This window comes from Canis lupus, chromosome 32 (genome assembly GCF_003254725.2).
Source record: "Canis lupus dingo isolate Sandy chromosome 32, ASM325472v2, whole genome shotgun sequence".
In the NCBI taxonomy this organism is placed as follows: Eukaryota; Metazoa; Chordata; class Mammalia; order Carnivora; family Canidae; genus Canis; species Canis lupus.
The window spans coordinates 31,757,578-31,782,891 of NC_064274.1; the positions used below are offsets into that span (position 1 = coordinate 31,757,578).

The 25,314-nt window shown below is 34.5% G+C and overlaps 1 long non-coding RNA gene and 1 pseudogene across 1 annotated transcript in view; both read right to left on the minus strand.

Moving 5' to 3' along the window:
* Positions 1–25,314, minus strand: part of LOC125754173 (uncharacterized) — a 151,465-nt gene that overhangs the window by 40,203 nt on the left and 85,948 nt on the right. The window lies entirely within an intron of this gene.
* Positions 11,287–11,787, minus strand: LOC112671663 (gametocyte-specific factor 1-like; annotated as a pseudogene).

Consider the following 25,314-nt stretch of genomic DNA (forward strand, 5'->3'; position numbering starts at 1 on the left):
CTTGCTCCTTGGGAGCATGAGCGTGAATTACAGTTGTACAGATTTCTTAAAGGTTTTATCTGAGAGCTTAGCTAGAGATGCAAAATTTAAAATAACAATAATATATTTTTAGGAAGAAATATAGAATTTAATCACCTTAGTAATTGTTCAATATTTGTTTTTATACTTTTTAATTAACCACATGACAGTTGATTATAAATATGCATGCTACTATTGACCAAAATGCAGAATAAAAATCTATATACAGTCTCCAACTTAACAATGGTTTGACTTGTAATTTTCTAACTTTGGGATAGTACAAAAGCTATATATACATACAGTAGAAACCATACTTGAATTTTGAATTTTGATCTTTTCCCAAGCTAGTGATACACATACAATACTTTTAAGTGATACTGAGCATAAACAGCAAGCCAGAGCTCCCAATCAGCCATGTTATCATGAGGGTAAACAACTGATATACTTAAAATGATACTGTGTCCATACAGTCATTCTGCTTTTCACTTTCAGCATAATATTCAATAAATTACATGAGATATTCAACACTTTATTATAAGATAGTCTTTGTGTTAGATGATATTATCCAACTGTAGGCAAATGTTAAGTATTCTGACCATGTTTAAGGTAGTCTAGGCTCAATTGTAATATTTCTTAGGTTGGTGTTATGATATTTTATGATATCAAGTTATGATATTTTCAGCTTCAATGGGTTTATCAGGACATAACTACATTGTATGTGAGGAAGATCTGTAGTTATATTTGAAGTAGGGAGGTTAACAAGCAAAACTGAAATCCTCTTGATAAACTCATCAAAGTTTAATGAAAATTGTGAAATTAACTAGTTTTGCCTTTGACATTTTTCCTATTTAAGGAAGAATTATCTCCCTTTGATCTATCCTTTATTTCATTTATTTTTTTAAATTTTTACTTATTTATTGATTTTTAAGATTTTATTTATTTGTTCATAAGAGACACAGAGAGAAGCAGAGACACAGGCATAGGGAGAAGCAGGCTCCCTGTGGGAGCTTAATGTGGACTTGATTCCAGGATCTCAGGATCACGACCTGAGCTAAAGGCAGATGCTCAACCACTGAGCTACCCAGGTACCCTTATCCTTTACTCCCTTTAAAACAAATTATTATGTTTTTCTACTACTAAAATAATATATGTTCTTTAGACAACATTTAACATGGGAAAGTGTTATGTAATTTTATGTAATCTCTTAATTATATTAACTATATTGATACATTTATATGATTGCCTTACCAGAATATAAATTTTAACCAGAAATAGAAATTTTGAGACTCTTGTGCCTTAAACAGTGAACAGCATATATTAGAGGTACAACATGCTTTCTATGAAAGTAAATAAATAATAATTAAAAAAAAAACAAAAACACAAGTTCATCACAAGATGAACTTACTTATATTTTTGGATATCTCTGATCAATTTTTAAATTCTATTCTTTCTGGATCATATTTCTAAATTGGAAAATAATTCTAAAAATTTTTGATAAGGAAACCCAACACTCAGAAAGCTCTCAAAAATCAAACAAATAAATCTTAAGTGGTAGAAATGGAGAAACTATAAAAAGGAAGATATTCCAGAAAGCCAGAGAACTTACTGTCATTGCTAAAATTGTGACACTCTCTACTCCACTTCCTTGTAATACTAACCCTTTACTGTTAAGAAAGGGGGATCTTCACCATAAGAGGAAAGAGATAAAATATGTAATTAAAGAAGGTAAAGAAGGTAAATATGCACTATTAAATGAGAATTGGTAATATTAGTATGAGCTCAAGATGTTTTATATGTGTTTTCTAGCTCTATTCACTGAATGGATGTAGAAACAAAGACATTTCTATAACAATGAGACATTTTATGACCAGATCTTGTATTCTAAACACCATTCTCGTGCTCGCTTCGGCAGCACATATACTAAAAAAAAAAAAAAAAAAAAAAAACACCATTCTCCACTGAAAGAAAATAGAGAAATTTGGAGAAATACTCATTACAGTAATAAGTTGGGAAAAACACGAAGTTAATCTAAGAAAGCGTGTTGCACTAGAAAGAAATAAAAGTGCTCAAAGACTAGTGAAGTTGTATACTAACATATCTACTGCTACAAAATAAATTACTCTTAATCTTAGGGCCTAAAAACAATAAATATTTATTATCTCACCGTTCTGTGATTCTAAAATAGGAAAACAGCTTAGCTAGGTCTTCTGGCTCAAGGTCTCTCAAAAGGCTGCAATGAAGTTGTCAACCAGGCTGCAGTCCTCCCAGGCTCATATGAGAGAAGATATACTTTTAAACTCATTCATGTGTCTGTTAACAATTGACAATATGTGTTTTCTCATTGCCTATTATACCGAAAGCTTAAGTTCTTTGCTGGCTGTTGATCAGAAGGCATTCTCAATTTCTAGCCATGTGGGCTTTCTCACAGGGAAGCTGACAACATTGTGTCTGGCTTCTATTAGCATGAGCAAACAAGAAAGTAAGAAATGAATAGCAAGACAGAAGCCATAGGCTTTTCATAACCTAATCTCAGACATGACATACTATCACTTTTGCCCTCTCCTGTCTTTTAGAAGTGAATCACTAGGTATAATCCAAATTCAAGGGGAAAGGTTATATAAGGGAATTAATATTTAGGAAGCACAGATCACTGGGAGACATTCTAGGAGCTACTGATTACACAGATCATATGTGCAAAGGAACAATTTTGAATGAGCTCCAATTAAATCGGCTATTTAGGCCAATTTGATCATCAATAAAAATAACTATGATAATTGATTAAGATACAATGAATTTAAAAAACAGTCTATAGCTGTTAGAAAAAATAAAGGAGAAAAAAACAATTTTTAAGATTTTATTTTACTTATTTATTTTAGAGAGAGAAGAAAAATTAGGGGAGGAGCAGAGGGAGAGAAAATGTGAAGCAGACTACTCACTGAGCATGGAGACTGACGAGGGACTTGATCCCACAGCCTTGAGATCATGACCAGGAGATCATGATCCAAGCCAAAACCGAGAGTCAGAAGTTTAACCAATTGAGTCACCCAGGTGTCCCCCCTAGAAAATTTTAAAGTGAGGGAAATGTATTATTTGAACTCAAATTGTCACCATAAATAGGAAATCTAGACTTCTTTTTTTAAAACTCACACATTATCTTCAACAATTCTATATTTCATCCAGTTTTTGTAGAAAGTTTACATATATATTTGATCTAATTAAAATTTTGGTCTATCTCTTTAAAAAAAGGAATGGAATGGAAGGAAAGGAAAGGAAAGGAAAGGAAAGGAAAGGAAAGGAAAGGAAAGGAAAGGAAAGGAAAGGAAAGGAAAGGAAAGGAAAGGAAAGGAAAGGAAAGGAAAGGAGAGGAAAGGAGGGAAGTGGAGAGGAAGAATAGACTTATTTATAAAATAATTCCAGCTAATAGAGGAAAAATTACAGATTAGAAAATAATCATCTTGTACTCCCTCAATGTAATAAATGATTCAGGTAAGGATCAATAAACAGAGTTAAAGGCACTATGTGAAATGTAGTTGTACTACAGTATAGTTACATAGTGACAAAATATCATCTAACATATTCAATATTAATAAAAAGATCAAAAACATGTTTTTTTCAATACTAATTCTGGTAGTCTGCACTTTAGCCAATCACTAATAGTGAGACAACTTTATTATATGCCTTCTGATAAAATGTAATACAAAGAATGGCTCATCACCTATGAAATATTCTTGCCATAAAGTTTTGACCTTAATCTAGTGAAGCTTTTAGATCATAAATTCAAATTATAGTAAATACAGGAGATAGAGGAACAAATTAAATGATGCCATGAGGAAGCAATCAGACAAATCTAAAATATGACATTTTAGGTAAGAGAAAACTACTCTGAGTTCAAAAGTCACTGTCATGGAGTAAAAATAGAAGACACGAGTCTTGTTTCAGGTAAGACTAAAGAGAGATAAAAACCAAATGGAATGTATGAACTCTGACTAGAGTGCATAGGAAAAATATATTGCTTAAGTCTATGGGGGATGCCATCCATAGAGGTCACAGACACATTGTACTAGGGTTATATAGTAGGGTTTATTGAGTGAAAGGGTTAAAGCAGAAACATGGTAGAGTGCATGGAGTCCCCGTAATTCTCACAATTTCACAATTTAGGTTGGGCATAGATAACTTTTAAGTTCCTGGCCAATGTGAAGTAGAGAGAGGGCCTTCTCTACTGATGAAGCTCTACATATTTATAGAGTGTAGTTTGGGCAGAAATGATCCATGCAACACTGGAAGCTCCTGGGTTAAAGAAATGGTCTCAAGAATATGGAGCCTTCAGAGACCAGTGTCTGGTATCTGCCTCACCTTCCATGAAATTAACCTAGATTTAGACTTGCTGTGAAGTTTTCTGCTAGGCTAATGAAAAGAATCTTTAAGAGCATTAGGGGATCTCATTGGGAGATAATTGGAAAATTCTTAAACGATATAAAATAAAATTGTTGAAGTACTATAAAATCTCTTAAGTATGATAACAGTTTTATAGCTATATATGAGAAAGTTCTTTATTCTTAAAAAGTGCATGCTGGGGCTTCCGGTGTGGATGACGAGTGGTGGCCGAAGCAGGGGGACATCAGGGACGTTCAGGAGGGACCATGGCGGAGGGGGCTTGGAGCAGGCTGATGGGCGCATCGTCAAGATGGAAGTGGACTACAGCGCCACAGTGGATCAGCGAGAAGCTGGCCAAGATCGTGTTTGTTCGTGAGAGACACAGAGAGAGGCAGAGACACAGGCAGAGGGAGAAGTAGGCTCCTTGTAGGGAGCCCGATGTGGGACTGGATCCTGCACCCCAGGATCACGCCCTGAGCCAAAGGCAGACGCTCAACTGCTGAGCCACCCAGGCTCCCATTTAATGGGGCTTTACAAAAAACAGGGATAGGGAAAGATGATAAAGTTGGTATACCTGAATTTCTTAGCTTTAGTACGCTTGATGGAGGGGAACCATAAATTCATCTATGTACCTACCAGAAGCTAGTATAAAGAAACATCGTCATGTATATAGGAGTTGGAAAACACCTACCGGGCTGGGCAGGTAACAATAGCTGGCATTTATTGAGTATTTTCTACTGTGCCAGATACTCTTCTAAGTGCTTACATGCATTAGCTCATACGGTCCTCACCTTAGCCCGGTGTGATAGGTATTTTTTCTTATTATTATTTTACAGACAAGAAAACAGTCTAAGAGAAGTTGAGTCACATGCTCCAAGGTCATACAGCTAGTAAAGTGGTGGAGCCAGGATGCAAACCAAGCAGACTGATTCTGGAGCTTGTGCTCTCAACATGCTGTCCTGCCTAGTGAGCCAAGTGTAATGAAAACCTGAACTTCTGAGGACCTGTCCAGGGAAAGGGGGCAGTAACTCTTCACCCCCAATTAATCTTTGCCAACTGGGGATGAAGGCCAAGCCTTGTCAACTTCTTGAGGGAGAAGCCAGGAATTTGGATTTTTTTATATGAATTGCCTCAACATTTAGAAACTGGACACTAATCTGGTTTAAAGCACTATTTGAGCCAACACCACAAAGATCAAACATAATATAATACGGGCCAAAGTCAGCCCCTGAACTACCACTTGGGACGAAATAGATTGCTAGTGTCCAAAGGAAGAAACCATTTGCTTTAAAGAAGTACAACTATTCCTAGAACTGAGACCTGGGAGAAAAAAATCGTTCCTTTACTGATTTCTTCTGATAGCCTCCTACCATTAGTCAGTGCTAGACATTGTGGGGACTGTAAAGATCATTATTAGACAAAGCTCTTGCCCTCAGGTAGCTTATAGGCCAGTAAGAAAAAAAAAATAGCTGCTACAGTTGTAGTAATCACGTGTATGGTATTTATTTAGGACATTGTGGTTATGTTCAAGACAGCTGAAAAGACTTGCAAACTTAAATGCCTTTTTAGGCGTCAAATGGGTGGCTAATGGAAATGTTTAAAACAGGATAGAGTTGGGGCTTGTTAAACTGGGTAAAATTAAAGCCATTTTGATTTTTTTTTTTTTTTAAAGCCAGTGTGCAGAGGAACAAAACAAGGTAGAGTGTGAATTGTTTTTGTGAAGGAGTCAGGGAGAGGCCTGGGGGATGGCAGAGTATGTTTTTGGTTTTGTTTTTTATTGCAAACCCACAATTTTCAACTTTTGGATTAGACAGTTGTCTTACCATCCTAGTTAATTTTAATTTCTTTTAAAGTTTGATTCCTTGTTTTGCCTTTTATTCATCATTTTATATTTTCTAACCATTCTGCCAAACAAAGAAAATACCTATTTAAAGCATTGTATTTCTACATTGGAATGTATAGAACACTTTAGCATACATTCTTTTGTTGTTTTACTTTGAGCCCATCAATAAAAGTGCAGAAAGTTCAAAAGAAAAAAAAGAAAAGAAAAGAAAGTGCATGCTGAAGTATCCAGAGGTAAAATGTCATGATATCTGCAATTAATTTTCAATAGTAGGTATGTGGAAAAACAGAGACAGAGACAGAGAAAAAGAAAAAGAAAAATGTGGCAAAATATTAGCAATTGCAGAACCCAGGTGAAGGATATGTGAGTGTTCATTATGCCGATGTTTAGACTACTCTGAAGTTTTGAAATTTTCAAGATAAAAAGTTGAGGGGAAATGCAGATTATTTTCTTTTTAAAAAGTTTTTATTTAACTATAATTGGCACATGATGTTACACTAGTTTTAGGTGTACAACCTAGTGATTCAACTTCTCTGTACATTATGCTATGCTCACAAGTGTATTTATCATCTGTCACCATACATTGCTATTATAATATCACTGACTATAGTCCCTATTCTGGGCCTTTTATACCCATGACTTACTCATTTCATAACTGGAAGCCTGTGGCTGCCTCTCCCCTTCACCCATTTTTCCTAACTCCCCACCCTTCCCTCTGGCAACCATCAGTTTGTTCTCTGTATTTATAAGTCTGATTCTGATTTTGTTTATTCACTTATTTTGTTTTTTTAGATTCCACATTTGAGTAAAATCTTATGGTATTTGTCTTTCTCAGTCTGACTTATTTTACTTAGCATAATATCTTCTAGGTCCATCATGCTATTACAAATGGCAAGAGCTCATCCTTTTTTATGACTATGTAAAGTTTCATTGTGTGTATGTAGGTACCACTTCTTCCTTATCCATTTGTCTATTGATGGACACTTAGGTTGTTTTCATACCTTGGCTATTGTAAATAATGCTGCAATAAACACAGGGGTGCATATATCTATTTGAATTAGTGTTTTTTATTTTCTTTGGGTAAATACACAGTAGCAGAATTATTGGATCATATGGTAATTCTATTTTTAATTTTTTTGAAAAACCTAAATGAGAATTGTCTTAATTCTTAAGTAAATTAGAAGTAAGTTTACAAACAATATAAAAATATGCTTTCTAGTTCTTCTTCTCCAATTTGAAAAATCTGTAATCTAGACTCAGGCTAGACTGTTGGATACAAATAACTGATCTCTGGAAACCAGATTAAATTGTTCAAGACAAGTTTGTACCTAGAACACTGAAATGAGAACATGCCAAATAATATGTTCATGGGAAAATTTTATCTAGGTCATTTTGAATCCTTTCTTGTTATTTCTAATTTAAAATGTATTTATTGTACATAGTTTGCGTACTGGCTATTTGACTGCCTAGACTTTGACATTAATACAGCAAAATTTGAAACAAAATCCACTAACATTTAAAAAATATTTCTCTTAACGATAATAATGATTATTCCTCTAATAATTGTACTTACTGCTAAGACATCACTTGCTAAACTAAGGCTTTTCGTTAAATAACAAAAGATACTGGTCAAAGAAACAAATTAAGGGAATAAAAGGATAATCTTTCACTTCCTGCTACTCTGTGGCTCTCTATAAAATTTCTTCAGTACCTGTGATTAAAGTAGATGTTATTATCCTACTTAACTTCTCCACAATGACCTTCTCCCAATATCCAATAAACTCTTGCTTCAATTAAATATTTGAGCTACTTACAAAGTAGAAATCACATTTTCCCCTCCATTCTTTTTCTAATACTCATAATCATATCATCTACCTTTAAATGATAAAATAGTACTTAAAGCCAAAATTGGAAGAATAGGCTCATTAGAATCAAATCTAATTATACATTTGAAGCGTGATCATGTACTATTAATTAGACACTAGAGTAAGACACCTACATTTATTTCTTCACTGTGGCAATTTTAATAAATCTAAAAGTCTGATTTCTAGGAAAATAGAATTAGTTAAATTGTTTGCTTGCAACAACCAAAAATTGATCTTGACAAAGTTCATACCTCCAGTGCCCACATAGTAATACCAATTAGCAGCTTTGTTCATCTGCAAAACCAAGTTGAGGGTACTCTGACCATGAAACTCATTGGGGTACAGGTCTTTCTGAACAGATACTCTAATGGATTTGCCATCCCTAGAATTCAGTTAGTCTGCACTCAGGCAAGGTGCTGAGTCACAGCCTCACATATTGAGGAGAGTGCTGTGTAGCCTCATCTGACTAGAAGGGCTAGTGACAACTCCTGAAAGCTATGCATCCCAGTGATACTCAAGCTGAGAGGCAGGTGAGCAGAGCTGATTATCCTCAAACCAAAGCCAGTACTGGGCAAGGAGGCTTCCCATACTATGCATAGGCAGGGGAATTAATTCATAGCCAAAGCTAAGGGTAGCTCCTGGCCCCTTCCAATCAGAGAGCATGTTTGGGAAATTGACAGTAGCCTGAAGAGGTCCTCCAGCTCCTCCACAGAAAAGGGAATTGAGATATTGTCCCACCCCCTGTGGAACATGACTTTTAGCCCCATCTAACTAGAGAGGATAGTGAAAATGCCTGAGAGCTTATGCAGGTCAGCAGTTCTCAAGCCAAAGCTTGAGCAGTTCTTAAGCCAAGCTATACAGGTCAGAGCAGTTCTCTGTCTCTCCATAGATAGAGCCAATAATCTGCAAAGCAAACTAGTGGCCTCACATGATCAGAGAATTCAGTGCATAATCAGACCTTATTTGGGTCCCCCATGAACTGCACAGGCCCTGGGCCCTGTCCTACTGCTCTGTCTGGGGAGGGAAGATAATTCATAGCCCCATCTGTTACTGATATGGGGTCTGGTCTCAACCATCTACTAAGCCTGACCAAAGAATTCAGGTAATCACAGAGCTCATCTTATAGCCTCACTTGGTAGGTAACAGAAATCCCAACCAGCAGCCAGTGACACACATTCCATCCCTGGCCTCAGAGCTTGAACAGTTGCCTCAGCCAAAAATAGAGCATAATAGAAGTCCCTATTTGCCCAAGGACATTACCAACAGAAACTCAAAAACTCCAACTGAGCAGACTTATGAAGAACTGTCTCTGCCAAGCAACCTGTAGAGTCTAGGGGAAAAAAAAAAAAAAAAAAAACACCACTTATTCAAATGTGCTGATACCTATGTAAGGAATCAAGGAAATTAGGTAAACATGAAGCCACCAAAGGAAACTGACAAAGTTCCAATAACTAACCCTAAATAACGAACATTTAATGAACTTTCTGAGAATTCAAAATAATCATCTTAAGAAAGTATAACAAATGATAAGAAAACATGGATACCTGAACAAAATTTTTAAAAATGCATAAACAACTGAAAAGTTTGACAATAGCAACCATCAAAAAAAAAAAATCTTACAGTTGAAAAATGCAAAACTGAACTGAAGAATTCAAAAGTTTCAAAAGACCATTCAGAAGAAACAATCAGTGACCCAGAGGATAGACTATTGAAAATTACATTAATTGAAAATTACAAAAATAGATTATTGAAAATTGCAAAAAGAAAAAAAAGAATGAAAACATATGAAGAATGCCTATGGGAATTATAAGACAAAATGAAAAGAAACAACATTTGCATTTGAAAATTCTAAAGAAAAAAAAGAAGAAAGAAAGAGAAGGGACAGAAAATATCTTTAAAACAATAATGGCTGAAAACTTCCCCAACCTGAAGAGAGATGAGCACCCAGATCCAGAAAGCACAAATGATCCCAAATAACTTGAACCCAAATAGGGCTACACTGAGACACATTATAATTAAATTGTCAAAAGTCAAAAACAAAAAAATTTAAGAGCAGTAAGATAAAAGACAGAAGTTACATACAAGGGATCCCCACAAGACTACAGATAGATTTTTCAGGTCAGGAGAGAAAGGAAAGAATATTAAAAACATTGAAAGAAAATAGCTGTCAGCCAAAAATTTTATATCAAAGTAGTCCTTCAGAAACAAAGGAGGAATTAATAAAGACTTTCTCAAACAAACAAAAACTGAGAAAATTCATTATCACTAGACCTGCCTTATAAGAAATGCTAAAGGAGTTCTTTAAGTTGAAGTAAAATACTGCAAATTAACATCATCAAAACAGGGGTGCCTGGGTGGCTCAGTCAGTTAAGCATCTAACTCTTGATTTCAGCTCAGTTCATGATCTCAGTGTTGTGAGAGGGAGTCCCACGATGGACTCCAGGCTGGGCATATAGCCTAAGATTCTTTCTCTTCCTGACACCTAGGTGGCTCAGCAGTTGAATGTCTGCCTTTGGCTCAGGGCATGATCCTGGGTCCCCGGGATTGAGTTCCACATCGGACTTCCTACATGGAGCCTGCTTCTCCCTCTGCCTGTGTCTCTCTGCCTCTCTCTGTGTGTCTCTCATGAATAAATAAAGTCTTAAAAAAAAAAAAAAAAAGATTCTCTCTCTTCCACTCTCTCTGCCCCTCCCCCCAAAGAGTCTCTAAAAAAAATCATCAAAACACAAAAAAGTAGTAAAAATCTCACTGGTAATGGTAAATATGTTGTCATAGTTAGATTGTGCAATATGGTAATAGGGGTGCATAACTCTTACCTCTAGTTTAAAAGTTTTTTTTAATGAACATAGCAAAAATAACCATAAATACAATAATTGGTTATTAGATACACAATACATTTTTTAAAAAATGTAAATTGTAATAGTAGTAACCTGAATTGTGAGAGAGAGAAGTAAAAGTGTAAAATATGATAATTCTATTGAAATTGTTATCATTTTAAAACAGAGTGTTACAAGTGTTGAAGTTTTGTGGGGTTTTTTTGTTTTTGTTTTTGTTTTTGTTTTTTTGTTTAAAGATCACAATTTATCTTTCTATAATTAGATTAGGAGGAAAAAAAAATGAAGAACCCGCTGGAAGCAGGAAGCAAGAGTCTTCTAGTGTCTGGGATTTGATGAGATAGATAGTGACTTACTGTGCATTTCCATGGTTTTTCCATGGCAGAACATACAGCAGAGACTCAGGGATGCACATGACTGAAGCCAGGTTACTCTTATGTTCCATAACTATGTTGTTTTCAGGGCTGTTGTTGCCACAGTAGTTAGCTATGCCCCAGATCAATGGTGTGCTGGTCTAGTCCCAGAGATCTTTATCTCAGTCTTCATTACAAAGAAGGCACTGCCTTGTGCTCTTGGCCAGAAGCCAGAATCTCTTGTCCAAGGTTCATGGTTTGGTTGACGACATTCTGCTCAATACAACTTTTATCATCACAGCTTGAGATATGAGACAGGTTTTGGCCCAAGGAACCTGATGGCAAACATTAAAGGGACAAGTAGCCAATCTGCGACATCAAGATGAGTCTTTCTGCACTTGATATGATAAGGAAACCTGCAGACCTTGATCTGGTGGTTTTATTATACAGACATTGTAATAGCCTCTAGGGTCCAGGGAATTCATGTAAATTTCTTCCATGTTGGAAATGAAAGAGCTGAATCCAAGTGCTCAGTGGAGACATACTCTGCCCACAGTCACCTCCTCCCCACATCTGCACCCCAGCAATGTTCACATCTGGGCTAAGATATGTTATATAAGTTTCATGATTACCACACACAAAAAAATCTTATAGTAATTACAAAAAAGACCATTATAAAGAAGTCAAAGCACACTGATACAAAAAGATATCATAACACAGGAAAAAGCAGTGTAAGAAGCAAGGAATAATAGAGCTACAAAATAAGCAGAAAACAAGGGGACAAAGGGAATAGTAAATCTTACCTATCAATAATGACTTTAAATCTAAATAGATCAAATTATGGATTCAAAAGACAGAATGGCTGAATGAATTCTAAAAAGCATGATCTAACAATATTCTGCCTAAAAGAGACTCGCTTTAGCCTTAAAGGCACATAGACTGAAAGTGAAGGAATATAAAAAAACATTTCAAGCAAATGGTGATAAATAAAAAAGTAGGAGCAACTATATGTATGACAGAATAGACTTTAAGCTAAAAATGTATAAACAGAAAAAGAAGTTGATATAGTGATAAAGGGGTCAATATATCAAGAAGATATAACATTTACAAATGCTTATGTGCCCAACATCAGAGAACCTAAATATATAAAGCAAAAACTAATAGAGCCAAAAGGAGAAATAAACAATGATATAATAATAGTTGGGGACTTTAATACCCCACTCTCAACAATTATCAAGAAATAATCAATAAGCAAACAATAGATTTGAACAATACCTTAGAGCAAATAGACCTAACAGACACATATAGAACATTACATTCAACAACAGCAGAATACATTTTTTTCAAGCATATATGAAAATTTTTCTAGGATAGACCATATGTTAGGCTACAAAGCAAATCTTAGAAAATTGAAGAAGATTGAAATCATGCCAAGTATCTTCTCTGACAATATGGCATGAAACTAAAAATCAATAAGAGGAAGAAAACTGTAAAATTAACAAACACATGAAAATTAAAAAACATTCTCCTTTACAACCAATGGATCAAAGAAGAAAAAAGTTTCTGGAAACAAATATGGAAACACAACTTGCCAGCATTTGTGGAATACAGTAAAAGCAGTTCTAAGGAGGATGTTTATAATAATAAACTAAGAACACTAAGAAGTAAGAAAGATTCCAAATAAACAGTCTCATGTTGCCTTAAGGAACTAGGAAAAGAACAAAGTGAATCCAAACTTTAACAGAAGAAGAGAGATAATAAATATTAGAAAAGGAATAAATGAAATAGAGAACAGAAAACCAATAGAAATGATTAACCAAATAAAGAATTAGTTAATTGAGAAGATAAAATTGACAAACCCTTAGCTGGACTAACCAAGCAAAACAAAACAAAACAAAACAAAAACAAAGAAAGACCCAAATCAACAAAATTATAAATAAAGAAAAGACATTCAACTGATACTATGGAAATTCAAAAGATCAAAATATGCCAGTAATCTGGATAGCCTAGAAGAAATGGAAGGATTCTTAGAAACATACAACTTACCATGACTAAATCAGAAAGAAATTGAAAATCTTAATATACCAATTACTAGTAGGGATGTTGAATCAATAATCAAGGACCAAATGGTTTCCCTGGTGAATTTTACCACTTAAAGAATAATAAACAAAACAAAACAAAACAAAAAAAGAATAATAAACATCAAGGCTCCTCAAACTCCTCCAAAATAAAAGAGAAAGAACACTTCCAAACTCATTTTACAAGAACAGCATTACTCTGACAATGAAACCAGAAAAGGACACTACTAAAGAAAACAAAAAACCCCAAACAACAACAAAAAACAAACCTGCAGGCCATTCATTATTCCTTATAAATAAAGATGAAAAAACTCCTAATGAACTATGAGCAAATCAAATTCAGTAGCAGATTAAAAGGATCTCTTACCATGATCAAGTGGGATTTATCCCTGTGATGCAAAGATGGTTCAATATATGCAAATTTATCAATGTGATATTAATAGAATGAAAAAAATAATCATATGATTATCTCAAAAGACTCAGAAAAAGCATTCAATGAAATTCAACATCCGTTCATGATAAAAACTCCTAAAAAATTGGGCTTAGAAGGAACATATCTCAACATAATAAAGGCCATATATGACAAGCTGATAGCTAACAACATAGTCAGTGGTGAAAGAATGAAAGTTTTTCTTTTATGATCAGGGACAAAAGTTCCCACACTCTTACTACTCCCATTCAACATAGCACTGGAAGTCCTAGCTCAAGCAGTCAGGAAAGTAAAAGAAATAAGAGGTATCAGAATTGGAAAGGAAGAAGTAAAATTGCCTGCTTTTGAAGACAACATGATTTTATATGTAGAAAACGCTAAAGTCTCAACTCAAAAACTTTTAGATCTAATCAATGAATTCAGTAAATTTGCAAGATACAAAACTAACATACAAAAATCACTGGCATTTCTATACACTAACACTGAAACTTCTAAAAGAGAAATAAAGAAATCAATCCCATTTAAAACAGCATCAAAAAGGATAACATACTTGGGAATAAATTTAAGTAAGGAGGTAAAAGATCTCTATGCTGAAAACTCGAAGACACTGATGTGAGCAACTGAAGAAGATGCAAATAAATGAAAAGATGTCCCATGTTCATGAATTGAAAGAATTAATGTTGTTAAAATGTGAATACTTCCAAAAGCTATCTATAGATTCTATTCACATGTAAAAGAATGAAGCAGGGCTCATACATTACACCATTCACAAAAATTAACTTGAAATAGATAAAAGACTTAAATATAAGATCTGAAATAAACTCCTAGAAGAAACTCCTAGAAGAAAAAAGGAACAAAGCTCCCTGGCATGGGTCATGGTAATAATTTTTTGTCTAAAATACCAAAAGCACAAGCAACAAAAAATAACAAATAAACAAATGGGACTGCATCAAAATAAAAAGCTTCTGCACAGCAATAGATATTATTAACAAAGTAAAAAGACAATCGACAAAATCAGAAAAATTATTTGCAAAGCATGTATCTGGTAAGGGTTAATATCCAAAAAATACAATGGACTCATAACAACTCAACATAAAAAAAGAAAGAAAGAAAAGAAAGAAAGAAAGAAAGAAAGAAAGAAAGAAAGAAAGAAAGAAAGAAAGAAAAAGAAAGAAAGAAAGAAAAGAAAAGAAAAAAAGAAAGAAAAGAAAAGAAAAGAAAAGAAGAAAAGAAAAGAAAAGAAAAGAAAAGAAAAGAAAAGAAAAGAAACAATGTAAAATATGGGCAAAGGACTCAAAGAAACATTTATCCAAATAAAATACATGTAAGGCCAACAGTTAGGAAAAGATGCTGTACATCACTAGTTGTTAGAGAAATGCAAATTAAAACCACAATGGCTATTAGAATGATCATCATCAAAAAGATGAGAGATAACAAATGCTGATGTGGGTGTGGAGAAGAACAAACTCTCACGCACTACTGGTGAGACTGTAAGTTGGTACAGCCACTATGGATAACAGTATGGAGGATCCTCAAAAAGATTAAAAATTAGAACTGCCATATGATCCAGCAATTTCATTTTGGGAATATATCCAAAGGTATCAAAAACACTAACTTGAAAAGGTATCTGTACTTCCATGTTCATAGAGCATTATCTACAATAGCCAAGATGTGGAAACAACCCACTTAAGTGTTTATCAGTGAATGAATGGGTAAAAAAGTTGTGGTATATATATTCAATGGGATATTATTCAGCCATAAGAAATGAGGAAATCCTACCATTTGTGACAACATAAAAGGACCTTGAAGATATTATGGAAGTGAAATAAGTCAGACAGAGAAAGACAAGTAACTGTAAGATCTCACTTCTACATAGAATCTCACTGTAAGATCTCACTTCTACATAGAATCTAAATAACAAAAACAAAAAACCCAAATTCATATAATTACCAAAGGCAGGGAGTAGAAGGAGATACAAGATAAATGTTTTACAAGATAATGTTACAAGATAAATGTTTTGGGCTGTAATACACAACATATTGACTATAGTTAATAACAGTGTGTAATATACAGGAAAGTTGTTCACAGAGTAAATCATCAGAAGGAGATGAGTTATCATCTAAGAATTATCATCATAAGGAGAATTCGTTTCCTTTATTCTTTCTTCTTTCTTTTTTATTGTATCTATATAAGAAAATGGATGTTAGCTGAACCTACTGTGATAATCATTTCACGGTATATGTGAATCAGTCATCATGCTGTATATGTGAAACTTTTTTTTTTTAAGATTTTATTTATTTATTCATGATAGTTACACAGAGAGAGACAGAGAGGCAGAGACATAGGCAGAGGGAGAAGCAGGCTCCATGCAGGGAGCCCGACGTGGGACTCGATCCCAGGTCTCCAGGATCGCGCCCCGGGCCAAAGGCAGGCGCCAAACCGCTGCGCCACCCAGGGATCCCATGTATATGTGAAACTTATACAGTGATGTACGTCAATTATTTCTCAAGAAAGCTGGGGCAAAAGGGCAAATTTTTCCTTAAGGGAATAGCTGTTGGTATGACAGAGACCTGTTTTGACTATGATTTGACATTAGCTGCTCAAAGTTGTATATATTTTTGAACATCTGCCCTTGAGTTTCCTAATCTGTAAAATGTATAGCATTTTTATTGGAAAGAGTAAATGAACAAATGTATATAAAATGTTTGGTACAGAGCAAATCTTCAACAAATCTTCATTTTCTACAAAACAAATCCCCCAAAATAATCTGATAATACTGCATGTTTCTTTACAAAAACAGTATCTTAATAATGGTAGTGAACAACCAATTTTCCAATCACATCTATAACTAAATTTTCTCCAAAATGAAGTCTGGCCACAAACATGGGTATGACTCTTCTTTTTAATCATGAAAAACAAAGGGTTTGATTGATATGATCTTTTAGGTCATAGAATTCTAATACTCTTTAATTTTTTTCTGAAGAAGAGTGTCTTTTCAAATATAATGAGCATTAATATATAGTTCACGTAAATCTGGCACAGCATTAATCTGCTTAAAATTTTAGAATTTTTTTATTATTCTTCAAAGAGATAGCTGATTACATTGCTGTTAGGTGGAAGTGGGAGCAAGATTGTGAAACTCAGTAAAATGCATGATGAGAAAATAAAGAGACTACTAACACAGTATAACCAAATGAGGGGTCCTCCTCACAGAAAAGCCTAGCAAAGGGGTGTCAGAGGCACTGGCCCTTCTCTTTGCAACACACTAATTAAGATTTCGAGTCACTGGGTTTACTATCTTCTTAAATCCCACATCCAGTATTTCTCAATATACGTTTGACCCCATCCCTCCAAAAACGATTTAAAATAAATCCCAGTTCCTGAGGTGAAATGCCATTCTTCATTTACTTCATTACTTTTTCTCAGTTTTTTGTTGTTGTTGTTGTTGTTGTTGTTTTGTTTTGTATTGCTGTGTTCAAACAGTACACAAAACAGCCACTGGTATAAACTGATAAAGAAGTAGTAGTCCCTATATCTCTACTACTTATCTTTCTATTTCCCATAGTATGCCAAATCTCTTGATGTTACAATTTAAGATTGTAGATACTGTTAAAAAATAGATTCAATTTAGAGACCCTTGAGAGATGCAAAACAAAAAGAATGAAATAAAAATATGCTGTTCATCTGATCTTTCTAGACAATCTAGAAGCTATAATACTCAACATGGGCTTATAACCTATATAACAAGACAAGTATAAATGAAGTTTTAACAGTCTCACAGCTACCAACCTGAGAAGTGCATGCAAAAGGAAGATAGGAAAGCAGTGCTTTGCAAGTTTGCATTTCTCCTTCAAAATACATTCCCTTTTTCATTAGCTTTCACAACCTCTAGAGAAAAGAAGGGAGAAAGTCAAATACAATATTTGATTCAAATTAAAACCCATAAATTTGTAAGTTTGAATTGCTGCTTTCTTTCCAAAGGCATTTAAAACAATTTACTTTTCATATTGGCCACAAGGTAAATATGATCTCAACTTCCTTAAAGAAGGACTAGATTAAGGCTGAGAGAACATGGGTATGTGGCTCCCCCCAGCGGCCACTGGGAACGTCAGCACAGTTCAGAGAGAAGGGGATAAAGTGATGCTTTGGTCTCCAGCTAAGGCCCATTGTCCAATCTTCTTCACCACCTGGTAACAGCTGGTGTGTATGTAAAAATGAGATGAAACGGATAGAGGTCAAATCCAGGAGGACTTCCCTTGTATAGAAAATCAATTTAAAGTAACAAAAGTACCAAGATAAAATTTCTAAGAACTTCTGAATCTTAAATAATACGGCTAAACTTTAGGGAAAAGAGATGGCCAGGGAGAAGATAGGAGCCAGGCTTTACTCCACATAGCATTTCATTTAATAATACAATAGCTTCAGATTCAGAAAAGGGGAAGAAAAACCATAACACCGGGGGACAAGCTAATACCAACATATTCCCAAGCTGACAAGCAATTTGGAATGAAAAGTGACACAATAAAAAATTTTAATGTACTGAATATATTCCAGCTGAGAGCCCACAATATCAGCAACTCCCAGAGGTTCCAGGCAGACACTCAGAGATTCACAGCATCAGAACTTCTGGGCCTTGGCTCAGGTTTCAACCATATCCCACATACAGCATTGCCTTGACTCTCTTGAGGGTTCAACCTTCATGGCAGCCTCTAAATTCAAAGCACAGCTTCTGAGAAGGGAAAACGCTTTGGAATGAAGATGGGAAGATATATATGCCTTTCAAATTTATAAGCCTCTATAGTCAGCAGCGCCAGTGAGCTCACAAGCACTGTGCACAGCCAATTCACAACCATGGTGACTGCTCAGGTAAGAACTCGGAGGGGGAAAAAAAAAAAAAAGAACTCGGAGGGGGGCTAGGCTGACCCCTCCTACCAACAAGACTGACTCACCGATTCTGGTAGCTCATCCCACCTCCTAAATGGGTCTCCCCTCTTGACCTTTGTCCCTTTCCTGGTTTCCTTTCTTCTATTTTTTACCTCTACCTCGCCTCTGCTCCCTAACAGAGCTACTTCTCCCACGTAGGTCACTTTCCTCTACCTCCAACTATTGTTCATTTCTACTTTCAGAGCCTGACTTCTCTCTTTTGACTTTTATTTCCCTTAATCTTCATCTAATGAACTTTCCTCAGCCTCCTGTTATTACTAACATGTGAAGCAGTCTGTTAAGGGATAAATTACTGAAGAGGTTCTGCTACAAAGCATTACAGAGTCATAGAGCTTAGAGCCCCAAAGGGTCTCAAAATATAATGTGCCAGAGCCTTCAGCTTACAGCCTGCTAAGGGGCCTCTTTGAATTTTTCAGATACTGAAATTGAGGCTTAAAGCAAGTGTCTTGCCCACTGATAATTACCTGGAATTTGCAGCTTCGTAAGACATAATATTTCCCATTATAAATACCACCTCTTACACATAACAACATGGAAAAAGTTTTGAGAAAAGGGTTAGGTTTTTTTGTACTCTTTGAGCATTGTCACTTAAATAAAAAGCCACCTGACAACACTTATACTTGAATCCCAGTATTAGAAACAATCTACTTTTTAATTATAACTATTTTGTCTTTTACATTCTTCCTTTTTTTCTTCACTTCAATATGAATAATTAGCCCTTTTTTAGATAAATGTTTCTTCTCTCGTTATTATGTATGAACACAAATATGTTCTTATTTTAAGGTATATTGTCTTCACCTGCCAGCTGTCATTAAAAATTGCATCTGCAAAAAGTGAGCCTACCTCACGGTTTTTTATGTTTTGTTTTGCCCATGAAGGTTAATTGCAGTTCTGCTACCATAGCTTCCTCACTGCTGTAGAGTTAACCATGGGTTTGCTGTGCTGGGAAAGGTTTATCAAAGGTCTGGAATGCAAAACAATGGCAACAATAAATACCAATTAGACTCAAGAACTCTGCTCCCACCGCCTACACAGGTTGAAGAGGCAGACCCAGCTTTTGACTTCAGTAAAACTGGACTCTCCTAAAGCCACTGAAGAGGCTGGAGACCTGTTTCCAAGACAACTTTTAGATCACAAGTTTTCCTTCCGGATTAATATGATAATATAGGGTCACAAGTGAGCAGCATCTCCACCCTCCACCTAACAGCTTCTCTTGAGGGCTTGCAATTAAATCTGGCATTAGTTAACCAATTAGGAGCCTAAGTGACTTGCATCTGTCACCTGAAGTTTATTTTGTCACAGGCTAATAATATGAGAAATTGAAATTGGGACTTGATTGTAGGACAAAGAACATCTAAAGCAAAGCAAAAACATATACTTTCCAATTTTGACAGACATACGCATTTCTCATCTGTCTTGTATATTTCCCTTTTTAAAAATTGTTTTCTAAAATAGAATTAAAAATATAGGTAGAGTTACCTAAGAACATAAATATGTAGAGATATATAAACTATTCTATTCTATCACATCAGGAAGATGGGATTCCCTCTAAAACCCTCAATTATTTAAATTAAATAAAAAATTGCTAGTAATTTAACAAAATCATTGAAATAGTGACACAAATACTAGCTGCAGTGACCTCTAGTGTTCTAGTGGCTAAATAATAGTTATAAAATCAGCTGTTTGCCCCGTTCATTGTGATTAACAGCTATCAAATCAAATTATAATTTCTGAAAATGAAAGAGCTCTCACCATTAAGTCTTATTTTACTGGTTTCCATCTCCATGAAAAGAATATAATAATAAAATTAAATAATTTTTAATTATTAACATCTCACCATCCTAATATCTTTCTCATTGTTTAACTTTCCAAGCATTGTTCACATGAGTACATATCAATATATTTAACATTATATATTTTGTCCCATTTAGAATCGTTTTCAATTTTTTGTAATTTTAGAAAATACTTTAGTTTCTTGGAAATCAGAAGTTATAAACACAGATATCAAAGGATTTAGCACTGGAAAAGTGTCAAGTGCTGGCATTATACTTAAGTGCCTTCAGTGGCTTGAGTTTAGCTCAATCTCTCAAAACACAGGTCCTATTAGCCAACAAAGGAGATCACTAAACATCAAAATTAGGTAATAGAATTTAGAGAACAAATACCTAAGCTACAGGATGCCTGGAATTCTGTTGTTCAGACTTGGGTTACCTGCAAAAGTGACAAATCTATCAATCTATTGCAGTTTGTCCTAAGATAAACCTGGTATACAAAACGGGAATTGTTTATGACATATACAATTACGTTAGTTTTGATAATCTGGTAAAAATCTTGCACTTACAATTTTTCAGAAAATACAAGTTCTATCCACTCAGGTCCTACAAATTGATAAGCAAGTGTTTAAAATACGGAAATAAGCAATTACATTTCTCTTCTAATGAATTCTATCCTCCACAAAGAAACAGTGACTGAAAACAAGCATTTCTATAATGTTCTCATTTGCGTCTTTCATTTAGTCTGATGGTAGTGTGGTCCTCTCATTTCATCTATCTGCTAAAGGAGGAGGCCTACTGATCTCAGAATAAAATGGGCTGAGTTCTTAGAAACTATGGAAAAGCCATACCTCATCTTTTTAAGAAGACACTGAAATTATTAGCTTGTATTTCATGAAACTTTTCATTTTTCATCTTTTCATCCTTTTCATTTCTGCTACTGTTATGAATGGAGACATATAGACCAGAGAGATGGAAGATTAGAAGTAATTAACCTTAAACTATACATAGTATTTACAATTGTGTTCCTCATTTAGCTGTTAAGTCACTGAAACAAGTTCAATTTTTATTATTTAAGTATATTGGGATTTTTAAAAAGAGGGGAGAAATATGTATGTGGATAGATAGGGGAGCTTTTACAAGGTACATAAACTGAAGATGTGTTCAACACTTTCTAAGAAAGAAAACAGAAATTGAGACATTAAATCACAAAGAAAACTAAAGTCAAAAGTTGAAGAAATATTAGCTTTCCTCTTTTCCTCTTTAAGGTTGACAAATAATAATCAGAATGATGCAAGAACTAAGCAAAAAAAAATGAGGGTTATATGGGGACAGTATAGTTACCAGTGATTCCCTCAAAAAGCTAACCATAACCTATACAGCCCACAGAAGTAGATTATTGAACTCATGATGATATCAGAGACTCCAGAAACTGGATCAAAGACATTTCCTATGTTACAAAATATACCCTGAAAATAACAAATCATTGATGAAAGAAATTAAACACACAAATGGAAACACATTCCATGTTCATGATTTGGAACACTTAATATTGTTAAAGTATCCATACTACTCAAAGCAGTCTATAGACTCAATGCAGTCCCTATCAAAATTCCACAATTTATATAGAACCACAAAAGACAACGAACAGTTAAATCAATCCTGAGCAAGAACAAAATTGGAGGCATCACATTTGTGATTTCAAAATATATTATACAGTCACAGTAATCAAAACTGTGCTAGTACTGGCATAAAGAAAGACCAATGGACAGAGCCCAGAAATAAATTCACCCATATACTATTGACTGATCTTGGAAAGAGTGCCAAGAATCAGCAATGGGGAAAGAATAGTTGTTTTCAATAGATGGTAAAGGGAAACTGGATATCCATATGCAAAAGAATGAAATTGGACCCTTACCTAACATCAAATACACATACTCATGCACAAAACTCAAAATGGTTTAAAAAAATGGATTAAAGAATTCAATATAAGACTCAAACACTTCAATATAAGACTAGCAGAAAATACAAAAGAATAGCTTCATGACATTGGTCTTGGCAATGATTTCATGGATACAACACCAAAAATGCAAAATGGTGCAGCTGCTTTGGAATAAATAAATTTTTAAAAATTAAAAACAAAACTACCTTATGATCTGGCAATTCCAGTTGTGGGTATTTACCCAAATGAACTGAAATCAGGATGTTCATTGTAGCACTATTCACAATAGCCAAGATGTAGAAACAACCTAAATGTCTATCAGAAGGTAAATGGATAAAGAAAATGTAGTACATATGTACAATAGACTACTATTCCATCTTTTAAATAAGGAAATTTTGTAATATGCAACACTTTGGATGAAACTTAAGGACACTGTGCTAAGTAAAATAAACCAGCTACAGAAAGACAAATATTGCATGATTCCACTTACTTTATCGTAAAGTATCTACGATAGTCAAATTCATTGAATCAAAGAATGGAATGGTGGTTGCCAGGGCTGATGGGAGTGGAAAATGGAGAGTTACTAATCAATAGGCATAAAGTTTCAGTTAAGCAAAGTAAATACAGATCTGCTACACAACATTGTACTAATAGTCAACAATATTGTATTAAGTGCTTTAAGATTTGTTAAGAAGACTCATAATTATTTACCATAATAAAATCATTTTAAAAAAATGACTCTTGACAACATAAAATATGAAGAATGTGCTAAATCCTCATCTATAAAAATATTAGTCAAATTATATTAATAAAAACACTAAATATTTTATAATAACCTTACTCTTATAATCAGATGTGAATGATGTTACTGAAGAATATAAATGATTTGTTCAAGGTGTTTCATCAGTCACTTTTCTATTTACATAGAAAATAGGAGAATGAACTAGTTTTTATTATGGACATATATCAGGCCTACTGTCCTCCAGTTATATCCTGTTTCTAAACAAATCCTTCTCCAAATATCTTTTACCCCTGAAATGTACTCTTTTAAATGAGGCCACTCCACTTCACTGGGATATTTTGATCATTAAACATGACAACAGTCACAAAGTACTTGAATAGTTTCTAACACAAAATAGGAATATAAGGAATGATATTGATTCCACTTTTCCAAGGCAACATGCTTTGACTATAATACTGCCTAGTTTATTGTGCATATGACATCTTTTGTAAACTCCCCCAAATTTCTACAACTTCTAATTAAGATTTTTCTCTGGGGGGATTTCTCTTTTGCCATTTATTTTTATTTATTTTTAATCAACTTTGTTGAAGTATGACTTATATACAATAAAATGTCCCCATTTTAAGTGTATACTTTGATGAATTTTGGCAAACATGCACACCCATGTAGCCACCATCACAGTCAAGATATGAACATTAACTGTGGGTTAATTGTGGGTCCCACGGTAACTATGTATTTAACTTTATATGGGTAATCAAGGTACTTGGGTGGTTCAGACTGTTAAGCATCCGCCTTTGGCTCAGTCATGATCTCCAGGTCCTGGGATGGAGCCCCACATTGGGCTCTCAGCTTAGCAGGGAGTCTGCTTCTCCCACTTCCTCTGCCCCTTCTCCTGCTTGTGCTCTCTCTGTCTCTCTGTCTCTCTGTCTCTCTCTCTCAAATGAATAATAATTTAAAAAAACTTTAAAAAAATTGTCAAACTGATTTCCAAATGATTATATCATATTATTTACCAGCAATGTAGAGAGTTCTGTATGCTTTTCACCCTTGTTAACAGTATTGTCATCTTTTTTTAGCCATTCTAATAGGTATGCAGAGGTATCTCATTGTGGTTTTATTTTTGTATTTTCCTGTTGACCATTCATGTTCAGCATCTTTTCATGTGTTTATCAGTCATTCATATGTCTTCTTCTTTTTTGAAGTATCTGTTAAAATATTTTGTTAACCTTGTAAAACCTTAATTAAGGCTTTTAAGTGATCTTATTCCTTCTGAATATATAGGCCAAGACTCATGAAAGCATCTTTCTTTATAGTGGTTTCAGTGTAAAAAGCTTCTGAGTCAAATTCAACTAAGATTACTTATCTGAGGTGACTGATGGAATAATGGGGTAAGGAACAAAAGCACAAATAAAATATTGAGAATTGAATCCAAAGAAAAGCTGTAGGCAGAAAGCAAGAGAAAACACAACATATTTGGTGGTCAGGAGCATCATGAAAGAATTAGACTTTAAAAATTCGATAAGAAATCTCAGAACAAAGACTGAACAGTGAGTATAAGGTAAAGTTATTTTATGTGAAACTGAATGTTTTTGTGGCGTCAAGCATGGGAATTTAAAGAAGTCAAAGAAGATGAACAAATATGAAATTGTCACCTTCATAACCTTCCACTTTGTTGTTTTAGGTCTAGTACTTTTAATATGCCAAGTTGACATTGACTCTGTCCTGAGAAAGCAGCCTCTAGCTAATAGAGCAAGAGATGGAGTTCAGTAGATACAGCGTTTTCCTCTGTGATATGTTTGTAATTAACACCTGTAATCCTGCCAAAATGTTTCATCCTTCTGCACCTCAATTTCTCCCAACAATTATATATAGACAACTTGAGTTATAGAAGCTATATCCTTAATCTTTTGTGCAAGTAAGAGCAAACAAACAAAAATTTTGTGCTAATACCAACAAGCCCCAGAAGTCTTCACAGAAACTTGAATGCAAAAGATTATTCGTAATCATGTTGGATGTATGGCCTAGCCACAGAGACTGTGCAAAACAGTTTCTTTACAAAAATTTAATAATACATATGAAGCAAAAATCCCATCTGAACATGCCTGCCTTTGGCACTGCC